This window comes from Lontra canadensis, unplaced genomic scaffold (assembly GCF_010015895.1).
Source record: "Lontra canadensis isolate GAN:19392208 unplaced genomic scaffold, GSC_riverotter_1.0 scaffold36, whole genome shotgun sequence".
In the NCBI taxonomy this organism is placed as follows: Eukaryota; Metazoa; Chordata; class Mammalia; order Carnivora; family Mustelidae; genus Lontra; species Lontra canadensis.
The window spans coordinates 3043300-3066951 of record NW_022631030.1 but is presented as its reverse complement, the minus strand read 5'-3'; the positions used below and the strand labels follow the sequence as shown (position 1 = coordinate 3066951).

The 23652-nt window shown below is 53.2% G+C and overlaps 1 protein-coding gene across 2 annotated transcripts in view; it reads left to right on the top strand.

The window, feature by feature from the left end:
- The first annotated feature begins 2843 nt into the window (after positions 1-2843).
- Positions 2844-23652, top strand: part of FXYD6 (FXYD domain containing ion transport regulator 6) — a 29683-nt gene continuing 8874 nt past the window's right edge. Inside the window, exon 1 of one of the 2 annotated variants that reach the window (XM_032868598.1) lies at positions 2844-3029. The gene's annotated coding sequence lies outside the window, so the exon portion shown is untranslated. The remainder of the gene's footprint in view (positions 3030-23652) is intronic. The other variant, XM_032868597.1, reaches the window with a different exon arrangement.

Genomic DNA, 23652 nt, shown 5'->3' with positions numbered 1-23652 from the left:
CACCACGGCTGTGCACCCCTGCCCCAGCTCGCTCGCTCTCTCTCTCTCTCTCTCTCTTTGCTCCCAGGGCCTTTAGAGAAGCCATGTTCTCCTCATTTGGGGGCCAGGCTCATTTTGTACCTTCACATTACCATTGATCTCCTCACAGCCCCTGAGCCGTCACTGTTGGGTCCTCCTACAATGTAAGCCAGCTACTCCCCAGTTCTTGCTTGCAACTGTCTTCCTAATGCCCTTCAGTGGCTTCCCATTGTCCTGAGGGTAAGAGCTGGACTCACCCAGGATCTACCAGGCCTGCCTGGTCTGGCATCGTTTCCTACCCCAGCCTGTCTCCCCTGCTCAAGGGCCACAGTGGCTCCTTTCATGCCATGCTCCTTCAGCCTCAGGGCCTTTGCACGTGTGGCTTCTGTTCCTATGTTGGATTCAGTTCCCAATCCTGCCTGTCACTCCAACTCCTGGCTCCTTCACCTCATCCCTTTAACACCTCTTGACTATTTGGCTCGCTTTTCAAATGATACATCCTCAGGACTCTGAACCAGGTTTTAATTAAAATTTTTTTTAAAAGATTTTATTTATTCATTTGACAGACAGAGATCACAAGTAGGCAGGCAGAGAGAGAGGAAGGGAAGCTGGCTCCCCGCTGAGCAGAGGGCTCGATTCCAGGAACCTGAGATCATGACCTGAGCCAAAGGCAGAGACTTTAACCAACTAAGCCACACAGGTGCCCCTAATTAAAACTTTTTTGTAGGACTAGCTGATAAATATCTATCTTACCTGTTAGCCTTTCCTTTCACTGTTGTATCCTGGAGTGTGGCCCAGGGCTCGGTGCAGAGGGGCTCCCCACATCAGTAAAGGACTGAAAGAATGGGGAGCAGCTGGAGACCCTTTCCCACCCACGCCCGCATTTCACGGGGGCTAGATGTGCTTCTTCTTCCCCAAGAAGGAGGGTGCCACTCTTTCTAAAACAAACTTGTGTGGGCTTCATGGCAGTGCCACCCCAGATTTTTTCTTCAGTGCTCCTGGGGGAGCTGTGAAGATGCACAATTTGAGAGGTGAGCCATGGGCCTTCCTCTAGTGATCGTAGGTCCTGTTCTCCCTCCCCAGCCCTTATACTGGTCAGCAAAGCCAACAGCTGCTCCCAGGAAGTAATTTGGCCAAACACCTTGCAATTCTGTGTCAGGAACGGGGCTGCTACTCCGGGTGACTTGGCTTCGGAGTTCCTTTTTTTCCCCAAACAGGCTTGCAAAGCCTGGGTTTGGTGTGTTCCCCACCAGGAGGAATTCCAAAGAACAGCGCAAAGAAATGGCCAAAAGGCAACACTCAAGGTCATCTGGGAGGGATTAATCTGTTTGCCCAAGGACGTGGGCCTACCGAGTGGTGTGGTTTCATCACGCTCACCCGCTAGAGCAAAAGAAGAGGGAGGACAGCTGTCACCAAGGCTTCACTTGTAGAGGAAAAGGCAGGGACAGAAAGGTGACTCAGTCTGTGTCGAGTCCCGTGGATCAGTGAGACTGGAGCCAGGCTTAGAGCTTTAGCCTTCAGAGGTACCCACAGAGCTGGGGGACTGTCTCAGAACCATGTCTACTTTGTCCAAGGTCCTGTGCTCAGTGGGTGAAAACTGTCATCCCATCAGTCTCCTTTGGGTGAGGGAGGCTACCCACTTGTTCTCAGTGACCACTTAGGGCTTCCAAATCGATGCAAAGCCTTTTTGAATTCATGCGTATGTCCTGCCTCAGGGTTTTGAGACTTGATGATTTTTTAAAATAATAAAATCATCTAGGTGAGGGCTTGAAGTGGCTTTAGAAATCTCTAGTGTCCTTCCTTTTGCAAATAAAAATATTGAGGCTGAGGGTTGGGGGTGTTAGAGGTAGAGCTGGGTCCCTTCCCAGCTGTACCCCTCGTCCCAGGATTGGGGGTCTTTAAGGAAGTCTCTGTGGCCCTGCCTAGGTGGGGACAGTGTCTCCCGGGAAACACCCCTCAGCCTGTCCACCCTGGCTCAGGCTGGGCAGCCTTGTGGCAGGCAGCATGGCTTCCTGGCTACCAAGGAATGGCCAGCCCTTGCTGTGTTTCTGTGGCCCCTTCCTACACGCCTTTCTGCTCTCCGTGGCCTCTGGTTTGCAGAGTACTCCCTCGGGGATCCTGGGCTCAGCCTCCTAGGAGGTGAGTGTTCCCACAGCCATTGTCACCGGGAAGGAAACTGAGGTGCAACATCTTCCTTAGCCATTGGCTCAAGGTTACGTCACAGGTAGACCCCGCAGAGCCAGGATTTACACCTCGAAATTCAGCTGTCCTCTTAAATCTGGAGCCTGAGGTTGGGGTGGCGGAGGCATTGCAACCCAGCAGGGCCAGGACGAGGGGCCCTGGAAAGGGGATTCTGGGCAGCGCACCTGTGAGTCGGGTGAGCGCCCCGCCCCGCGCCCCCCACCTGGCTCTAGCTGGAAATGACAACTACAACCGGAGCGCGCTCATGCGCCCACGACACAGCCATTCATGCTTTGGGTACACATTTCCCTTAATTGCCAAGCCTCCCAATTAACGTGGGTTGCTGTGTCTGGTGCTCGGTTATTTTCCCGTTCCCCTCAGTTTACTATTTCAGAGAGACACTAGCTCTGTCATTGTGTTCGTCTCGCTGCCTTCCCAGAGGAAAACCAAAAAGCAGCGGCTGCGGGCAGATCCCGGGCGCGGGCTCGCCCCCTCGGCGGCTGTCTCCTGTTGCTTCGGGAGCGGGCCCGCCCTAGGAGAGGCGCCCGCCCTCACCCCTCGAGGAGCGGGGCGCAGAGGGGCTGCTCGCGCCAAGCCAGCCGGTGACACCGCGGCGGCGGGTCCCGGAGCCCTGGTCCGGCCGAGCCCCGCCCCCCTCTCCCGCCCCCGCCGGCCGCGCGGCTCCCGCCCGCCCCAGCCCTGCGCAGGAGGGGAGGCGGGAAACACGCGAGAGCCTCGCCCACCGCCCTGCCCCCAGCCCCGCCGCTCCCAGGCTCCTCGGACTCCGTGCGTCCTCCGGGGATCTTCTCCGAGGGGCTCGCGCTCGGCAGGTAAGCGGCGGCGCGGGAGGCAAAGTTGGGCTCGTCTTCCGAGGAGGAGGGCGCGAGGCCGGGATGGGGAGCGACCGCGGCGCGGGCAGTGGCCCGGCGTTGTTTGTTTCGGTGGGTGTGAGCGGCCCTCTCGGGCCCGAGGCTGCCCGGGCGGCGACAACGCGCCGGGGGCTGTGAACGCGGAGGTGGGCGTCGGAAGAGGACCGCGGCCTCAGTGGGGAGGCCGTCCGCGGCGGTGGGGGCGAAGCCGGTGGCCGAGCTCCGGGCTACGGCGTTTGGAGCAAGGCAAAGGGCAGCTCCCACCCTGTATCCAGCGCGAGTTTCCCCTTTGTTACTGGGAGGCTGTGGACACTGGAGTGGAGCGTGGGCATGTGAAGACGGAGAGGTTGCTGGATGCGCGAGTGTAGACACACCAGCAATACAAAATGGGGCGGCTGGTTTGGTGCTTGGGGGGCATGGGAGCTGGGGCTGGGGGGTGGGCAAGCAGGGTTGGGGGGGGGGTAAAGAAGGGCTGGGCTTCCAGAGCATGGGGTTCATGAGAATGTCTGCATTGGTTTTTGTTGTTGTTGGTTTTTCTTCTCCTTCTTGTTTATCCAGTCCTGTTTTCTTCCAGGGGGCCTCCCTGATCCCCCATTCTCCCCTTTCCCCATGCCCAGCCCCTTTCCCCAGCAGGGCTGGCTCTGGCAGAGCCTCCCCCATTGTGTCTCGCTGGGCTTCCATGGACAGTTGGAAGAGCAGCCCCAGCTCCTGGCGCTTGCTGCTGGCTCTTACAAGTGGTGGCTGTTAGAGAAGGCACCCGAGGGTGGGAGCAGCTGCGCTGGAGAGTGGGCCTGGTCAGGCCCCTACTGCCAACCCCCAGGCAGGGGAGGAGGGGCTGGCTGTGGAGCTTTCTGCCCACCAACGTGGCCTCTGTCTCCACTTCCTTTGTCTCCTGGGCGTTGTGCTCTCTAGCTGGGCCCGGATTTCCAGGTTTGGAGATGGGCCAGTGGGCAGCCCATGCCCTCTGTGCAAGGAACCCCACCCTGGGGGCCCCGCGCCCTCATATTGTGTATGTGTGGTTGTGTCTGTTTTTGCAACTTAGCCTTTTGCACGTGACCTCCCTGGTAGTTGCCATGGAAACTCCTCTTCAATTCCCAGCCTCCCTTCCTTTTCCTGCCCATTCCTCACCTCCATATCTCCTCCCCTCCCCCCAACATGGTTGCCTGGATACTGGTTATCCCTGGCTTCTCTGACTGGGTGACCCTGGACAGCTAGCTCCCACGTGGGACTGAGGTGGCCGCGTACCCACTCCAGTCCTCCCCGCCACACGTCACAAATGTGCCCCTAACACCCCACATATACGTACCTACCACATTACACACCCTTGCGCACACAAACACCACGCGTTCTGTCGTGCCACACACTCCATCCACACACGCACATACAAGTATATCATATCACAGATAGACCACGTACACCCCAAATGCACCGTACATTGACCACAAGGGAACACGGCACCCTCAGTGCCATTCATAGCGCCTGTGTATGCTCTCACACACATCAACCATAACACACACACGCACGCGCACACCACTTCTAAATAGGTCTCAAGCGGGAAGAGAGAGGGCAATTTTCTGCCTCATCTAGGTCGGTGCCCGGGAGTGTGTGTCAGGGAAGGCTGAGGAGGGCCAGAAGGAAGACATCTCCCCAGGAACCCTGTGGAAGAAGGTATTGAGAAATGCACTTCCAGATTCCCACAAAGAGGAGTCCCTTTCCATGTACTCATCTCAAGAGCACAGACGAGAGATTCAATCCCTCTGCTGCTTTCTCCCTGCCCTGACCCTGAGAAAGTCCGAGGCTCCTGGCTTGAGCTGGCGGTCTCCTCTCAGCCCCTGAGTCTTTCTGGCTGATGGGATCCGGCAAAAGCCTCAGAGGCCCTATAAAGGAAGGAGACAGGCTGTGGCTGGGCAAGAGAGCAAAGGTGCTGGGAGAGGGCAGGGAGAGGACAGGGAGAGGACACAGAGTGGAGACAAGGCGCGGAGGAGAGGGAAGCCAGAAAGAGCAGGAAGGACAGGAGCTGGGTAGTAGGATGGTACGAGTCTGGACATCTGCTCCTCTTGGGGGTCTGGCCACCCTCTCTCCTTTAGGCACATTTTCCTGCTTCCTGTGGCTCCTGCAGCCACATCAGTGCCTCTGGGAGAGAAAGCCGGTTTGCAAAGGGCTCCTGCATTGCTGGGCTTTCAGAGACTGGTGGCTTCTGTCCCTCAGGTGGTTGATACCAGAGGGGGGCATTGCCTTCCGGGCCTCTGTGCTCTTTGGACTGACGGAGGATCCGTTTTACTCAATGGTTCAGTGAACTGTTTTAAGTACCTACGAGACATTAATCGATGGGGACACTAGGGTGAGGAAGAAGAGAATCCTAGATTTCTCGGAGCCAGAGAGGCCTTGAGGGAACACCACTCAGGACATCGTGTAGGTGAGAAGACAGGCTCAGAAGCGGACACACACCCAGGGGTGGCTGAGGCCTTCTGGCAGCTCAGCCGGGATTTGTGACGCACACTCCCATCCCCCATCTCTTATCTTCTTTTCTCTTGCCAGCAGTCCTCTGGGGACTGAATGTCCCTTCCAAGTGGGTGGGTGCCCAAGGTGGGTACCCTAGTGAGCCAAGAGCCTGCTCCATTATATTGACTTGGAGGGCGTGGCAAGGAGAGGGAGGGGAGAAAGAGCAGTTCCTTAGGCTCTGGAAGCTTCCACAGCCTTAGGTGAGCCAGCCCACCTGGATCAGAGCACATGCTCCCCTGCCCCCCAGCCCTGGCGGACTTAGGGGGCTGTCATCTGGAGGACACACAGTGCCAGGCAACCCCCAGGACTCATTGTCTAACAGATCACCCACCTGCCCCTGCCCCAGCGCCTGAGCGCCCCAGAGGAAGCCACGCAGTCTTGACAGGCGCAGGCCCTGGAGACAGAGAGCCTGGGGCAGAAAGGCTGTGAGCCCGGAGGCACAGACCCAGGTTCTAGTCCTGGCTCTGCCCCAAGGGCAAGTGCATTCAATCCACAGATATCCTTTTGGACGCAAATGGGGCTTTTGGGGGAAGTCAGAAACTGTTTAGATTGATTTCGAGCAAGTGAAAGCCTCCATAATTTTAGACCTGTTTCTACATCTGTCAATAAGGGGTTAGATTCCATGATTTCTAAAACATTTCTTCCTCTAATTTTTTGTAGATTATACAATCTTGAAAGAAAGCCCTTTTCCCTCCAGGTGCCAAATTGTACTCATTATTTCATAATACAGGGTTGCAGCTGAGCTGAGCAGGAAAGGGTCTTGGCCTCCGGTTCCTTTGGAGAAAGCCTCCCTTTTCAGCCAGTCGGACAGGAGGTGCTCCAGAAAGTGAGCCCGGGCTTGCTTCCCCCGGGTGCAGGAGCCGGCCCCTTCTAGACATTGGTCTACGTGTTCTGCTCTGCCAGGATGAAAACCGGCTGGGAAGAGTGTTGAAAGAGCTGGCCTCCAGAGAGGATGAGATCCAGGCCACTGGCCATGGGTCTGTGAAATCCCCGGGAGGGAGAGCCTTTGGCCAGCTGGTAACTGTGGCCAGAGGAGCTGAGCAGCAGAATATCTCTGGACCAGACGAAAGCCTGGAACCAGGGTGGCAGTGTCCTGTCCACTCTGGAAGAGGAAGGAGGAGGGAAGACCTTGACCTGGGGAAGTATGAAGTCAGCTTAGAGCCCACACAGGAACACATTTGTTACAAAGATATTCAGGGCGGGGTGGGGGAGGGAGGTGGAGCATGAAGTCCAGGAAGGGGGCTAAGGCCCTGGGGACCAAGCTGGGCCATGGGAATGCGGCTGTTCCCACTGCTCAGAATATCTGACTTGGGCCAGAGAGGGCCGAGAGGGAGGGAGTTGGAACACCGGCGACCCCCACACAGCCAGAGGACAAAGCCAGGGCTCCAAAAAGACCAGAGGCCAAGGTCTTAAATTCATTCATGGCCTCCCTTTAACAAAAAATCCCTCGGATGTGTTCGGCTGGGCAGGCTTCCCAGGGCCCGGTGGAGCCGTGAAATGGTGGTCTTGCATTCCCAAAGCCCTCCAGCTCAGCTCGGTTGGGTTGCTTTGTCCTGTCCCTTCCTTCCTCCTGGACAACACTGCAATCTTCCCGAGCAGGGGGGGCTGGGCCCTCACGCACACGTGGGCTCACACATGCACACACGCTCCCTTTCTGACACGTACCTAACCTCCATCCCTCACCCACACACCCTCTCACCTCACCCAGCTGCAGAGTCACACCCAGACCTTGGTGACAGCCCCTTCCCTCCGGCTGTCAGCCCCAGTCCACTTTCCCAGTGATCCCGCGGGTGGGCCCAGCTACATCACACCTCCCTCGGTGCTCTCTTGTCCATTAACAAGGACAGGTGCCGGACCTGGCTGCGGCCGTGCTCCCAGCCCTAGCCCTGTCCCCAGATGGTCATCCCTGGCCTTATATCTGCGTCCCGTCCACCTACACTCAGACCCTGCCTGGAAGGAGCCCTTGCTGGCGGCCTTGGGAGACACAGGGACATGGGTTCTAATCTGTGTTCCGACACTTCCTAGTTTTCTTAACTTTCTAAGCCTCCGTTTCCTTATCTGTCAAATGAGCACAGAATAATGGGGCGAGCTGTGTAAGGTGCTGTGCGTGGTGCCTGCGTTAAGTGAGCAGTAGATGCTCACTGCTGTGATGATAATGATGGTAATGATGACATTATTATTATGAAAACAGATTGTTTTATTTTATTATATCAGCCTTCGAGGCTCCTCTCAAGAGCTCATTCTTTCAAGTAGTTTTTCCGAATTCCCAGGAAACAGAAATGCTTTCCTCCTCCCTGGGCTTCTGAACACCCTGATGATTCTTCCCCGAGAGTGTGTGGCCCACCCGGCGGGCATTTTAGTGACTTCCACACATGCCTTCTCCCCCCGTGGGTCAGGGTTTGTCCCCACGCCGCTGCCACCGCGAAGCAGGACCACGTGAATTTGTGTGAAGCACTACAGCGGGCCAGAGCTGTGCTTTCCAGGAGCTGGGTTGTTGGGTAGAGCCGTGCAAGGGGGCTGGCCGAGCTGCCTGGTCCTGTGGTCTGACTGTGGGCGGGCTGACGTGGCCCTGGAGTTTCTGTTTCTGCCTCTAGGGCTGCTGTCTGGCCTCTCTTGAAGGGGCCTTTGTCAGCAGGCCTGCGGAGGAGGTGATCCTGTGGCTGGCCTGACTCACTCCTGTCTGCCCAGCCTGCTGGGGCTCTAGCCTGGCTTCTGTGCAGATTCTCTGGAACTGGATGGAGTTCCTTTGGGGGTCGGGGCCCGGGCCCCCATGCTTGCCCTGCTCCCTGACTCACTCTGGGCAGCATGCATCAGTGGCCTGGGCCGGGCTGGTGGCCATGTCCTGCTCCGTGGGCCTGCCTCTGCGGACTGTTTGGAGCGGCTGCGGGGTGAGGGCTGGTGTGGGGCTGGGAAGACTCATGGGGCGACAGCAGGGCATCATGCCCCCCTGGGGGATCAGCTTGTGGTCCTTGCCGAGAAACTTCCAGAAACCAGGCCCGTGTTTGTGATTTGTGAACTCTGTGTCTCCCTTTCTAAGGATAGGGCCTTGTTTCTTTTCACGGTTGGTTCTTTTCTTCCTTGGACCACGTTTCTCTTCCCAGAAGGAACTCCACGTTAAAGATAAGGTGCCTAGGGCTTGGGGCGCCTGGATGGCTCAGTAGTTAAGCGTCTACCTTCGGCTCAGGTCATGATCCTAGGGTCCTGGGATCTGGCCCCACATCGGGCTCCTTGCTGGGGGGAAACCTGCTTCTCCCTCTCCCACTCCCCCTGTTTGTGTTCCCTCTCTGCTGTGTCTCTGTCAAATAAATTTTAAAAAATCTTGAAAAAAAAAAAAAGATGCCTAGGGGTTAACATGATAGGTCCTGTCTACATAACAGAGGAGCTTTGTCCCTCCCACACCCCCTGGGAGGCCAGGCTGGATTGGGTCTGAGCTCCAGAGAATGAGCTTTGGGGCAGGGGACCTGGGGATCCCCTATCCTCCCAGCTGTGGGGGCACCGTCCTCCTCCATGAGTGAAGGAGGGTGGGGGGAGACCCAGAGATGGGGCCACTTGGGGAGGCCTGCCAGGCCTGAGGGACCCAGTAGGAAGGGGCCAGCCTGGGAAGGGGCAGCATGATAATCTGGGCCTGAGGTGCCCTGGCACTCGTGGGGGCAGTGCGGAGAATTCAGGAACGTGTCACAGCTGCCGTGAGCCCCTCAGGCCTGCTCCAGTGTTCCTTTCCTCTGCTTTCTCCTCAGTCCCAGGCTCTGAGTCCTCTCTGTTCTTCAGCCGGTCTTTGGAACTTTGTAAGGGAGCCAATCATTCCAAGCCAGGCTATTAAACAGAATAATTGGTGTTTAACGTTTATTGGAGGTGCACTTAACATGCAAATCAAGGGAACTGGTTGTCTTTTCCTCGGGAGGCAACAGATCCATCAGTGACCTCGGGCTGGACCCAAAGCACTTGTTTTTAAGTGCAGGTTTAAAAGCCTTTGCAGGGTTTGGGCTCTGTGGTTCTGAACCGTAAGAGCCTGGCTCCTATTACGGGAGCGTCAGATGCCATGAGCAGGGCGCAAGGCTCCACGATGCTTGCTGGGAAGCTGAATAGATGTGGGAGCGGTGGGATGGGACTGGGGGGCTGTTTTGTTTTTAACTGAACTTAAAATTTTGTATTATTTTTTTAAACAGATTAGTTTTTTTTGGAACAGGGTTGAAGTTAGGTTGCAGAACAATTAAAGATTTGCAGAAACATTGAGCAGATTAAGTGCAGAGAGATCCAAATAACCCCCCTGCACACAGTTTCTCCAAGTTTTTATTTTCTAAAGATTTTATTTATTTGACACAGAGAGAGAGAGAGAGAGCGCAAGCACGGGAAACGGCAGACAGAGGGTGACGGAAAAGCAGGCTTCCCTGTATAGCAGGGAGCCCAGTGCGGGGCTCGATCCCGGAAAGCCGGGATCATGACCTGAGCCAAAGGCTGTGGTTTAATCAACTGAGCCACCCAGGCGCCCTAGTTTCCCCAAGTTTTAACATCTTATGATCTTGTGGTACAGTCTGTCACAATTGAGGAACCAACACTGGTAGATAATTCTTAACCAGAATCCATACTTCATTCAGATTTCTTTAGCTTTTACCCACTGTCCCTTTTCTGTTCCAGGATCCCATCTGGAGTGGCACATTACGTTTTGTCGTTCTGTCTCTGGCTCTTCTTGGCTATGACCGTTTCTCAGACCAGCCTGGTTTTTGATGACTTTGGTGGTTTTGAGGAGGGCGGGTCGTGCCTATTGTAGGATACCCCTCAGCCTTGGATTTATCTGTTGGTTTTCTCATGATTCGACTGGGCTTGTGGGTTTGGGGAAGGAACATCACAGAGGTGAAATGCTGTTTTCATCATACCACGTCAACATCGAGGGTATGGACTCTGCGACAATCATCACTGTTGATGCTGACAGGACTGGTTTTCGTCCCTTTCAGGGCCCCCTCCTTCCCCAGCATAATTTCCAGGGCCTGGTGATTGGAATTGTGCCCTTTCACACATCAGGCTGTCAGCTAGCACTCGTTGGCTAACTGCCGCCTCGGCTTTTCCAAGTCACGGAGCAGCAGAGAGACTTTTCATCCAGGAGAGCCTTGTTTAGGAGAACATAAAACAGTGCTGTGTGCCAAATCCATGCTAAAGACGGGCCTCGGGCCGGCCGCGACTGGGGAAAGACGTGCATAGTTCTGTCCACAGGCTGCAGTAGGCGTTGGGTAAAGACGACTTTCTCAACCTTGGCTGAGCATCAGGGAAGGGCATTCCAAGTGGTGGGAACAGAATATACAGAGGCCTGGAGGTCATGGCACCCTTGGCAGGAGACAGGAGTCGACTGTCTGAGCTGAAAGTCTGGGAGAAGATGCTAGAAGGGAAGAAGAGGGATAGACCTAAAGGTAGCTACATGCCTCAAGAAAAAATTTCTATTTTAAAAAAAGGAATGGGATACTGGGGAATCGTGAATGGGTTTGAGTTTGAGAGCGTAGTGATCGGAATACCTGTGAGACAGATTAATCAGGCAGCAGTCAGTCTGGGACAGACAGACAGGAGTGGGTTGAAGGTGGGAACAGCTATTGTCGTATGAGGCAAGTGCCTGTGACCGCTGGGAAGGTAGCAGTGAACGTTCTGGAGTAGCTTGAACAACAGAAGAGAAGGCCAGATCAGAGAGATAACTGCTGGAGTCCGCACAGCCTGGCCTCTGCCCCAGATACAGTGTGGAGGCTGGGAGGCCGGGAGGAGACCCTGAGGACTGGCTGGGGGCCGGGGGCGGGGTTGGGTGGGTAAGCTCCCGGAGGGGGACTGTGTCATTGTACTACCCTCAGGGGTCGTTTCCTGTCAAAAGTAGGCCATTGATAAAGGTTTATTACCTTGATTCCCGGAAGGAAATCAGCACCATTCCTTCCAGAGCTGCACCTTGTTGCAATGTTACCTTTCTTTGCTCCACTATGTGCAGGCAGATGGCCCCTGTTTGGAAAGCAATCTGATTTAAAGACTCGGGCGACACTGGACGTGACCCTTAAGGTTAGAAGTTCTTTACCTTTGAAAAAAAGCCTTTGGTGAAATGAAAACATCTTCCCTTGGGAGAAGTTTGTGGGTGTGGATCTCTTTTGGAGCAGGAGTGAGTTCTCTACCCCAGTCCAATTCTGAACTGAGAGAGAGATACCGATTTGCAGCTGGGCAGCCCACCCCAAAAGGCTGTCAAGGGCTGGGCCTCTAGTACTGTTGGCTTCCCCAGACCCGATGGGCAGGATCACCTCCAGCGGGCCTGGGACAGCGCCTGGCTGCAGCTGCAGAGCTGACGTTCTGCAGGCCAGGCAACAATTGTGAGGGCAGAGGCTGAGACCGGAGACCAGGGTGCTTTCAGCTGGGTGGGAGGGGGCAGAGAGATGGCTGATGGGCTGGGCCTCCCCCTTCTTCCCACCGGGCTCTGGGGTCCCAGCCTTACCCTGGCATCAGTAATCGTGGGCAGAATCAAACAAACAAAAACGACATTTTGCTGGCTGAAGTTAGACCTCGCTAACATTATCGGGGGTATCCTCAGCCTGGTTTTTCGCTCTGGCCTGGGTCGGAGCACTCCCATCAGATGAGCCCAGTTTGGGCTTGGGTCAGCGTCAGCATTTTCATTTCCCCGAGTCCGCATGCGTTGCCACACGGACTGGCTAGCTCTGGGCATCTGCAGAGTTAGGAGATGACACCTGCAATGCCGCTGTTCTCCATGGGGCCATGGGCCCGTCAGCTGACCGGGGGGCCTTGCCTCTTCTGATCTCCAAGATGGCAGGTACCCAGCAGCATACGCGGTTGTGTTAAGCCTCTGGGCTAGTCTTGGGAGGTTGTCTGGGGAGTAGGCTATCTTACGAAGAATCAGTGTCTTCAACACCACTGTGGCCACCTCTGTCCCCTTCGGCCACCACGGGCAGGGAGCAGGACTGGGTTGGGGGCAGGACGTATGAAATACAGTTGCTCCCCCTTTCTCTCGCAGCAGCCACACTTGGGGGTCCAGGGTAGAAGAGTCTGTCCTGGTATATCTTGTCTCAGTGCCCCTAAACCCAAGAGGTAGGGGGGACTAGGCTGCCTTAGGCATGGTACCCTGGTTTTGCAGAAGTCTGATTGGCCTGCCTGTGAGTCTCAGGGCCTGACCCTCTCAGGGAGACACACCGAAGGGACTTCTCGTAGAGACAGTGGCTTCTCCCAGAAGGACTTTGGGTTTGGAAGAAGATTGGGCATCGGGGCTGGGCCTCAGGCTCCCGCACCCCATCCAGCAGAGAGCACGGGCCTTCCATCGGGTAACAGCCCTGGAGGGGTAGGAGGGCCTCCAGGTGTCCTCCCAGGAGCCGCCGTGGTCTGTTTGTTGACCCCCCCCCCACCCCGCCCAGCAATGCCTCTGCCCTTCCCTGATCTCTGTAGCATCTGCCCAACTCTGGCATGCAGGGTCAGGCTGGAGGCTTTGGAGGCAGGCACTGGGTGTCGCCCCATGAGGGTGGAGGCCCATGAGGGCCTCAGGGGGAGGACAGTGGCTTGGAGGTTTGTTTGAGATTTCTCCAGAGCAGACTGCCTTTTCTCTCCGCAGTCTCCGCCTCTCTGCTCTGCCATGTGTCCCTCCTTTTCCCTGCCTTGCACTGGGTCTCTGCGGGGACGCAGGCCCTGACCGACCTCGGTTCATCATGTGGCCTGTTTGTCTCTCCTCTGCCGGCCTCTCCCGTACTTCCCCTTGGGTATATCCCCTGTTCACTTTCTCTTCCTCTGGGATTTCCTTCCTCTTCTGCTGCCTCGGGCGGGCCCAGTGTGTATCTCACCACTGTGTCTCTGGAAGGGGGCTGCCCCGTTGTGGACAGTGCACCACAAGCTCTGGCTGCTTCGGGGAGACCTGCTGTCCCCATGCCACCTGGCCAAGGTGCTGGGTGACAGCAGTGGCTTTTCTTGGGGCAGGACAAGGCGGTGGCTCTCTTTGGAGCCTGTCTAGGCCCACTCTGCCTGTGTGCTGTGCACCGAGGCCCCTCCCAGCCAGTCAGAAGTCCACTGGAGCCTTCCAGAGGCTGGAGGATGGCTGGAGGGAGAGGCAGGGAAGTGAGAGGATGGGACCAGGGCCCTTTACTCCTCAGCTCCAGCTCCTTCTCTCTTTCTCTTCCCCATTTCCCACGGGAAGGTCGGAGAACATGGAGGGGAAGGAGTTGGGGGTGATAACGGTCATAATATCAACAGCTGTTGCTTGAAGAGCGGTCTTGTTTGCCCAGCACAGAACTCAGCACTGACACGACAGAGCTCTTTTCTTTCCTTCTTTTTTATTTTTATTTTTTAAAAGGTTTTATTTATTTATTTATTTATTTGACAGAGAGCGAGAGAGAAGGAGAGAGCACAAGCAGGGGAGGTGCAGAGGGAGAGGGAGGAAGTAGGCTCCCCACCAAGCAGGGAACCCGACGCAGGGCTCCATGCCAGGACCCCGAGGTCATGACCCTAAGGTGAAGGCAGATGCTTAAGCGACTGAGCTACCCAGTTGCCCCAGGACAGCTCTTTTCATGGCAAACAGCAGAAACCCAACTCCATCTTGGCCAGACAAGGCAGGTATCCTATTCAGAGACAAACTGTAGGATGGGCAACGCTGACGTGGGAGCTGGAGGGCCAGAGCACACTCAGCCCGGGCCTGCTCCCGGGCCCTTCTCCCCATACCTCCCTCCCTGCTGGCTTTTCCCCTGTAGGCTGCTGGCTGACACCCCCACAGCCTCCCTGACCCCCACACCTCCCAGCTTGGCAGCTTTGACCCTTTTTCCCTTGGTTCCCATGATGGGACAGCCCCTGGAAGAACACTGAGGTCTCAGACCCGCTGCTTCTAGCGGGAAGACTTACAGGGTTGGAGTGGGGGAGGATCCCTTCCACTCCAAAAGAAGATGCCCTTCTCGGAAGGGAAGGGTGTGGGCAGAGCGGCCGTAGTGGCCCGTGCACCAGAGTGATTTCTTCTCATCCTCACGGCTCCTGAGATGCACGTTACTATTCTTGTTCTGTGTTTCAGAAGCAAAGGCTCTGAGAGGTAGAGTAACTCGTTCAAGGCCACAAAACCACTGTGAGGTGGAGTGGCAGGACAGTAGAGTGGTTCAGAGCAAGGACTCTGGAGCCAGATTTCTTGGGTTTAAATCCAGGCTCTGCCACTTTCCAGCTCTAGGACCTCGGGCAAAAGTTACTTGACTTTCCTGGCCTCAGTTTCTCCATCTGTCTCATGGGGACGATACTAATCATAGCCACTTTCTGGAACTGCTGTAAGGATGAAATGAGTTAGGATATTTAAACCACTGAGAAGAGTTCTTGGCGTGACACAAGTGCGCCCTAATCAGCTGCAGAATTCTGGAATCTGTTAAAAAAGAAAAAAATCACCCTCCTGAGTAAACAGCTCTCTGTCCAACAAGGGACTATAAATTCTCCCTCAAGGGCGAGCTGGCAGGCAGCTCATATTCAGTGTATGAATATGGATGAAGCCGGAGATGCTGGGGAGCTTGGCTGATAACGTTCACTCGGAGGCCCTCTGTCGTGGCCCCCTGGGCAGAGCTCAGCCCACGAGGCTGGGGGAGGAGCAAGGAGCAGGGTGCCACTGCCTGGGGATGTGGGCTCCCCTCTGCCTGGGCAGCTGCAGTGCAGGTAGCCCACCGAGAGGATGTGAGCTCTCCCCTGGGCTGAGTCCTGGGCTCCCAGTAGGAAGCCGACAAAGCTGGGTTGAAGTCTGGAATCCTCCTACCTTCCAGGGGACTGCTCTCTGTCACCTTAGTTTCTTTGTCTTTAAAATGGGTTTGATGGGAATATACCTCATAGGCTATTTGCCATGACCTCTTGTACCAGTCCAGGCCCCTAGACTGGGCTTCAGATATGGGCTTCCCTTCGCAGACTTTTTAGCTCCTAGCATTTCCTTCCACGGAGTTGATAGAAGGACTCCTGTGTTCCAGGCACGCCTCTGTTCCCAGCCCCAAATCCCCACCTGCTAGCAGCTTGCTCATTCCTACCACCAAGTTCACTGCTCCCTACCACCTAGAAGACTCCCCTATCTTTCCTCCACCTTCCGTTTCATGCTCTCGTCAAGGCTGGGCTCCGGGAAGTGCGCAGCGTGAGTGGGGACTGGGCTATCTGTGAGCTACAAGGAGCCCCGCCCCTGAGGGTCCCTCTTTGGGAAGTTTGCATCCTGAAGCTCCTTCCGCGTGCCTCCGCCCCCCCCCCCCCCCCCCCCGTGGGGGTCCACTGGCCTGGGGGCGGGGGCTGGACAGCGCCACCCAGAGGCGTCCAGGCAGGGAGGCTGCAGTTGGGTCTTGTAGCCATAAGAGGAGGGGGATCTAAGCTGCTTTCCAGAAGGGGCCGAAGAGGACCAATGCAGCCTATATTTTACAGAAGCAGGTGATGAAGCTCATGGTTTTGGGTCACTGGGATGGGGAGCTTCAAGGCCAGTGTTTAGGGCATCCATTTGGTGATTTGAGGCCACCGTGTGGTCCTGGCCTGTTTCCAGGTGACTGGTCCCAGGGGACATGAGGTGAGGGGCAAACACCCCACCTTGAAGCAGAGAAGGAGCCAGAGGTGAGCTGGGCTCGGCAGGAAGGGGTGTGGAAAAGTGCCCTCCGAGCTCTTCCAGACACAGCTGTCAAGTAGATGATGACTGTCCTTTTGTTCTTTTCTTTCTCTTTATTCTGGCACATAAAACCCCCAAAGCAAAGAGAGCTTTAGGCCAGAGCACCCAAGACAGGAAGCCGGAAGGTGAGGAGCAGTTAGACAGGAAAGGGTCTCTGTGTGTGAGGGGGGAGCGGTGGTTTGTCTGAGGGCCGAGGATGCCTGTTGCCCTGGCATGGATGGGGAGGCAGGGAGACATCATCCGTGGAAGGGGGTACCAGAGAAGATCAAGAACATCCCAGTCTTTCCAGCTGAGACATTATCATACCTAACTTCTCATAAGGTCCAGCACATTCCAAAGCCAAACGCCAGGTTTGGGCAGTATCTGGTGGCTTGTGCTGGCCATGTCCGCAGCCCCATTCATCGGCACGTGTAACCCAGAAGTAATGGTCCCACTCACCAGGTGCAACACAGCCCTTTCACGGAGTCCCGGGCTATGGAGGCCTGGAAAGGCCGCTAGGGCCTGTCCCCCGTCTCCAAAGGGATCTTGGCACAAAGAGATCAGATGACCTTGTCCTTTGCCTGCCAAACTGTAAGACTTACCAGTCAATGTCTTAGGCACATGGAGGACCCCCCCTCTCTGTGGTAAATCAGACCAGTTTGTTGGTGATGTTTTCTAGTCTTGGACCTTTTCTCTTTGTAGTCCTTTGCCAGCCTTAGACTGTTCAGAGCTATGCCGCCTGCCCTCAGCTCGGCCACGCGGCAGGGCCAGCAGAAGTAGAAAGGACTTTTCCATTATTTAAAAAATTTTTTTTCTAGTTTTTTATCCCCCTCCTGTTTTTCGCCCTCCCATTGAGAGACTAAGACTTGAGCTCCAAACCTTCCGTAGGCCCTCTCTGGATTGATGCCACTGCTCGCCTTCCAGAAGCCACCACGGCCCCCCTGAATGTCTCTGGTCAAAGGTGGTCTTCCCCGGTGAGCCGAGGAGCCTGGCAGGGGGCTTTCCTCCTGGCCCCTCTCATTGCCCCGGTGGCCCCCTTTCCTGCCGGTGCCCTGTCTTCTTCCCTGCTGCCTTCATGGCCTCCCATCCTGCAAGCCTGGCCTGCCCACCTCCCAGTCCCTGTGTGCCCTGACCAGCTGTGCTCATAGGCTCCATCCCTGTTCTGCCTCACTCTCCTCAGATAAGAAGAGCTTTTATCTCCGTCCTTCTAACCCTGGTGTGCTGTGACTCCAGCTGCATCTGGTAAACCGCACAGCTTAGTTTTATCCTGCTTATACACAATGCCGTCTTCTCTTACCAGGCCTCTCTGTTCCGGATTTGGGTACATCACAGGCTACATCACGTCCCTGGGGAATACGGTAACAGTCAAGGGTAACCTGTTCACCTAAACAATGGGGTCCCTGTGTTCTGTGACCCCATCAAGAGTCCCCTTCAGCATGTCTTGTCTGGAAGGGATGGGAGGAGGGGCTCAGCTTTCTTCGGGGAATCCTGCGGGGACCCAGGTCTTGGTGATCCCCCGGGGCAAGTTTTCGATGGGCAGAGCCTGAAGCCAGGCAAGGAGGTGAGATGCATGTGACGGATGGGCCGTGAGGCTGGGGTGGGGGGTGTGGAGGGACACAGGGATGAGCGTGAGCCGATCGAGTCCCACTGTGATCGGGAGCCGGTGCACATTGGGGCGGTTTTTTCGGAGTTATTTTCGCAATGGAGCTGGTATTCTGATCTCCCTCATGGCTGCATGGAATCAAAACTAATAGAGCACGCGGCTCCCTCATCAACCAGTGGCTTCTTTTTCAGAGCAGCTTTTGCCCAGCAATTATGTGAAATTATGTGACTCAGAATGGAAAGATAATTGCCAGAGAGACTCTTCTGAGTGCTTTCTCTCGCACATGCGGAAAGCAACTGTGCAAAAGGCAGGGAGATCAGGGAACAAAATTAACATGGAAGGGCCACTGCCACCTGAAATGCCAGCCGTTGACAGATGTTGGGATAACAGAACACAGAAAGGAGGGGAAGAGAAACGAGTGGAAACCTGAATTCTCTCATGGGATGCCACAGAGGAAGCGAACTGTGGCTGGTCCCTTCAGCCAGCTGGGAAGGGTGGCCTAAAGGATCTAGAATTTCCGGGCTGGGGAGAGGTGGAGGGAGGGGGTCCGGTGCCTCATGGTGACGACGTGTCCTGACCCCTGACCGGAGAGCCCAGTCCTCAGGAACCCCCACGCAGGGACTTGGGGTCTGCCGTGCATATGGGGCTTCATGTGCCTTCCTGAACCCCCTCTTCTATTTACTCCCTTAGACTCTGTGGCCTGGAAAGGAGACTTGTCACTTCTACTGCCTCTTAACCTCCCCTCTTCTGGCACCCACCCTTAGCCAGCCGCAGGCAGCCCTGCTTCCTGTCTGGGAGAGAGGAATGTGTGGTACCTGGGAGGGCTGGGGAGGGCGTGGGACACCAGGGGCGGTTGTGTGGGAGGGAGGGGAGGCCCAGATGGGTTTCTCGGTGCAGCAGTGAGAGAAGAACATTGTGTGTGTGTGTTTGGCCTCTTGTCTCAGGGGCAATGCCACTGGGACCAACGAGACTTAAAAATGGCCGTAGGGGTCAAGCGGCACCGTGAGGAGGCCTGTGCTGAGGTGTGGCTGGTGTAGGCCAGGCCTGGACCGCAGCTTGGAGGAGCAGGGAGTTGGTGACTTTCCAAATCTGTAACAGTATTTCTTTGAGCACACTGTAACTCGATCAGAAGTGCTTTCTTCAGAACACAAAGACTGGTCTTTCCTCTTCAGCTTGGCATTTGAGGCTCTCCACCCTCTGACTTATAAGAATTCTCACCATCCACCCTTCATGTTTTTCCTCAACAGGACTGTTCACTGTTTGGAAGGTAGCTTACGCTAAAAATGGCACATACTTGGCCGATTGCTGTCCCAGCCTCCTCCTGTGCTATGCAGGCATTACTGATGGTGGAGGCCCTCTCTCCTGAGGGACCTTATTCAGAGTCCTTCTGCGGTAGCCCCTTCAGGCCATCACCGTGGAGTGCCTGGAGGGGCAACTTGGACTGAATTTAGAACTTGCACTGAGTACTAGTTGTTTGCCCTGCTTCCCGTGTTCCCTTCTCACGGCCTTGGTTCATGCTATTGCCTTTGCCAGAATGCCCTTAGTTTCTCTCTTCTTGCCCCTGTCCAGCAAAAATCCCATCCTTCTTTTGAGGTCCAGCTGAAATGTCCGCTCCTCCATGGGATTGTCCCAGGTCCCCTGTTGTATTCCCTTCTCTCTCTCTCCCTGCCCTGAAGGACTCTCTTTTGTAGTCTCTACCTCTGCCTTTCCCTCCTGTGAAGCTTTTTTCACTCTTGCTGATATACCAGAGCCCTCTGCTTCCAGACCCCACCAATACTTGCAAGCCGAGGTTATGTCTTGTTTACCTATTTATCCCTGGCAGAGCCCAGAAGAGTACGCCTCGTTCTAGGGTTCAGTGTGTGCTCAGTGTGCTTGAACCTGATCATGCATGGAGAGGATTTGGGGGGAGTTGAGGGAAATGCACAACAGTAATGGGGGCCCTGGAACCCTTTACATGTGTCTTTTCTACTCTCGTGAGGGGCCAAAAATCCCTCTCTTGGCCAGCAGGCAGTCTCAGCTGTTGTCCCCATTCAAGATGAGGGCACTACACTAAGGCTGGAACACTAGAGGTAGGTCAAAATCACTAGGATCACTCCTGAGTCTGTGCCCTGGAAGAGTGAAATGAAAACATTTTCAGGTGCATAAAAATTGAGTTTGTAACTAATAGGTTTTCATTAAAGAAAATTCTAGAAAGATTTTCTTGAGGAGTAAAGGAAATATCTTGACAAATGGTTAAGAATCAAAAAGAATCATGAAGAACAGTTAGTAGGTACGTTGTATTAGTTATCTCCTGCTTCATAACAAATGAGCCCCAAACAAGAGCGTTTGTGATCTCATACAGTCTCGGAGGTCAGGAATGAAGCAGCAGCTGGGCTCCACGGTTCTGCTCTGCGTCGCTAACACGGTTGCCGTCAGGCTGTCAGCGGCAGGGAACAATCATGTGGAAGGCGGAGGATCTGCCTCCAAGTTCACTTACTTCCAAGTTCACTTACTTGGCTCATGGCAGGTCTACTCCCTAGAAGCTTTTGAGCTGAGGTCCTCAGTTCTTTGCCACGTGGGCCTCTCCACAGGGATACTGAGCATCCTTAAGACATAGCAGGTGATTTTTCCCTAAGAGCAAGTAATCTGAGAGAGAGAGAGAGGAAACAAAGCCATGGTGCCTTTTGTAATCCAATATTGGAAGTGACATACCAATTCCACTGTGTTTTATTGGCCACATGGTGCAGTGGGGAAGGGGACTATATAAGGCTCTCAAACCCAGGGGTTCTGGGGACCATCTCGAAGGCTGGCTATCATACACATGGGTAAATCTAAACAAACTTTCCATGAAACATAAATACTAATATCCACGTCATAGAATTTTAAAAAAGAACTGAACGTTTTATAATAATAGCATATATATTAGGAGGGAGGTGATTTTTTAAAAAAATTTTCAGGAAGGGTATTATGCTTAGTTACTCTGATACCTTTTAACATTAGACTCTTTAAAAGTCTTTGTTAAATCAAATACTATCTTAGTCTGCTTGGACTGCTATAACAGAGTACCATAGACTAGGTGACTTATAAATAACAGAAATTTATTTCTCACAGTTCTAGAGGCTGGAAGTCCAAGGTCAAGGTGCTGGCAAATTTGGTGTCTGATGAGAACCCACTTCCTGATTCACAGGTGACCCATCTTCTCACTGAGGCCTCACTTGGTGGGAGAGGCGAGAGAACTCTCTTTTGTTTTTTATTTTAAAAAACTTTTTTTTAAAAGATTTTATTTGTTTATTTGAGAGAGACCACATCCTGGGGAGAGGGGCAGAGGGAGAAGCAGACTCCCCGCTAAACTGGGAGCCCGACCTGCACCTCGATTCCAGGGCCCTGGGATCATGACCTGAATCGAAGGCAGACACTTAACCGACTGAGCCACCCAGGAGCCAGAGAGCTCTCTTTTATAAGGACAGTAATGCCATTCATGAGGGTTGCCCTCAGGATCTAATCACCTGCCAAAGACCCATCTCCAAGTATATCCCATTGAGGATTAGGTTTCAATACATGAATTTGGGGGACACAAACATTCGGTCTATAGCAAACACCTGTGGTGAAATTCCAAAGAAATTCCAAAGGTTAAATTCCAAAGGTAATGAAATAGCTTGTATAATTTCTCAACCAGTAGAGGGAGATGCTGAGTAAATAAAGTCAGAGAACACATAAGGGCAGAATGGAGGACAATTTAAAACACAGTGAAGGGGCACCTGGGTGGCTCAGTGGGTTAAAGCCTCTGCCTTCAGCTCAGGTCATGATCCCGGGGTCCTGGGATTGAGCCCCACATCGGGCTCTCTGCTCAGCGGGGAGCCTGCTTCTTCCTCTCTCTCTCTGCCTGCCTCTCTGCCTATTTGTGATCTCTGTCTGTCAAGTAAATAAATAAAATCTTTAAAACACAGTGAAGAGGATCAGCAGAACCAAGATCAGGTTCTTGAAAAGACTTGAAATAGGTGAACATTTAGTGGAGCTGATGAAGAAAAGAGAGTCGTAAAGTCATGAAACCTCTGCCTTCAGCTCAGGTCATGGTCTCAGGGTCCTGGGATCGAGCCCCGCATCGGGCTCTCTGCTCAGCAGGGAGCCTGCTTCCCTCTCTCTCTGCCTCCCTCTCTGCCTACTTGTGATCCCTCTCTCTGTCAAATAAATAAATAAAATCTTTAAAAAAGGGGGAAAAAAAGAGTCATCACAAATAATGTGAAGAATGCAAAAAAAAGACATAACCACAGATCCAACAGAAATTACTGGTTGCTAAGGATAAATAGAAAATACTATAAACAACGGTATGGCATTTAGTTTGAAAGAAGAAAAGAGCAAATTGCTCTAAAAATCATACTCATTAAATATGCTCAAGCAGAGAAATCTGAGGCGTCTCATGGCCATTAATGAGTAGAAAAGACAACTGAAAATCCTCCCACAAAGGAAAGACAAAGTCGGATGATTTCACAGTTTAGTTCTACCGGACGTTCGAAGAAGAGATTATTTTAGTCTTCTGCCACCTCTTCCAGGGAAGAGCAAGAGAGGGAATACTGGTTTTGTGAGGCCAGGACTGCCACAATACCCAAACCAGGCAAGGCCAGTACAAAAAAATAAAAATTGCAGCCCAGTCTTACTCATGCACAGAAATGCAAAAATCCTAAACAAAAGCTCAGCGAACCAAAACCATCAGGTTACCAAGAAGACAATACATTGGTTTTATCCCAGCAATGCAAGGGTGATTTGACATTAGATAATCCACGCACATAATTTCTTTCATTGATAGATTAAAGGTCAAATCTGTAGATGTAGAACACTCATTCGTAAATAATGTAAAACAGAAACATCTTAGAAAACCAGGATTAGAGGGGGAACTTATAAAACATTAGAAGAAATCTATTTAAAATCCATAATTCCCTTCTGATGGCTGAACAATATTTCGTTGTATTTAGGCCACATTTTCTTTGTTGTTCCTCACCATGCACACAAAAGGTAATTATGTAAGGTGGTAGAGGCGTTAACTAATCTTATTGTGGCAATATTTTGCAGCATAAACAAGCATCAAATGAATCATCACACCTTAAACCTAACATATTGTTAGGTGTCACATCACAGTAAGGTTGGGAAAAACTAAAAATACACACAAAAATGAAATACAAGTAAAAAGTAAAACCACTAACATGACTGCATGTGTGCGTGTCCAGTACTCCTGCTTCTAGTCTACATTTTACGGAAAGGCCTGGCAGGACATAAGACAAGAAATAAAAATCAACAAAAGGTAAGCATCAGCAAAGAGGAGACAGTACTGTCATTTACTGGTGATGTGTCCACAGAGAAAACCCAAAGGAATCCACAGGTAAATTATTAGAAATATTAAGAGAATTTAGTGAGATTGGATTTAAGATCAATACGTACAAATCAATTGCCTTTCTCTGTACTAGCAAAAGTTAGAAAACACACACAAAGGATAGCATTTAAAATAGCAATAAGAATAATATGGCACCCAGGGAGAAATCTAATAGAAGATGAGAAAGACCGATGTGGAAGCATTTATAAAACCATTATAAGACATTAAAAAGGACGTAAACCAATGAAAAGATGTTTTTATGGAAAAGAGACTCAAGATTACACGAATACCGGTTCTCCTCGGGTGGTTCTACACACAGATATCTTGCAATGAGATCCTCAGTCGTGTTAGATGAATTTGACAGGCTGATTCTAAAATTTCTATGTAAGAGCAAAAGACCAAAAATAGGGAGGATATTCCTGATGGAAGAGAAAGAGAAGAAAGAAGAAAATGAAGAGGGGAATTTCTTCTACCACATGGGAAGATTACTATCAGGCTGTACCAGCTGAGACACTGATTCTGACGCTGGAGCCAACAAATGGACCAACAGATC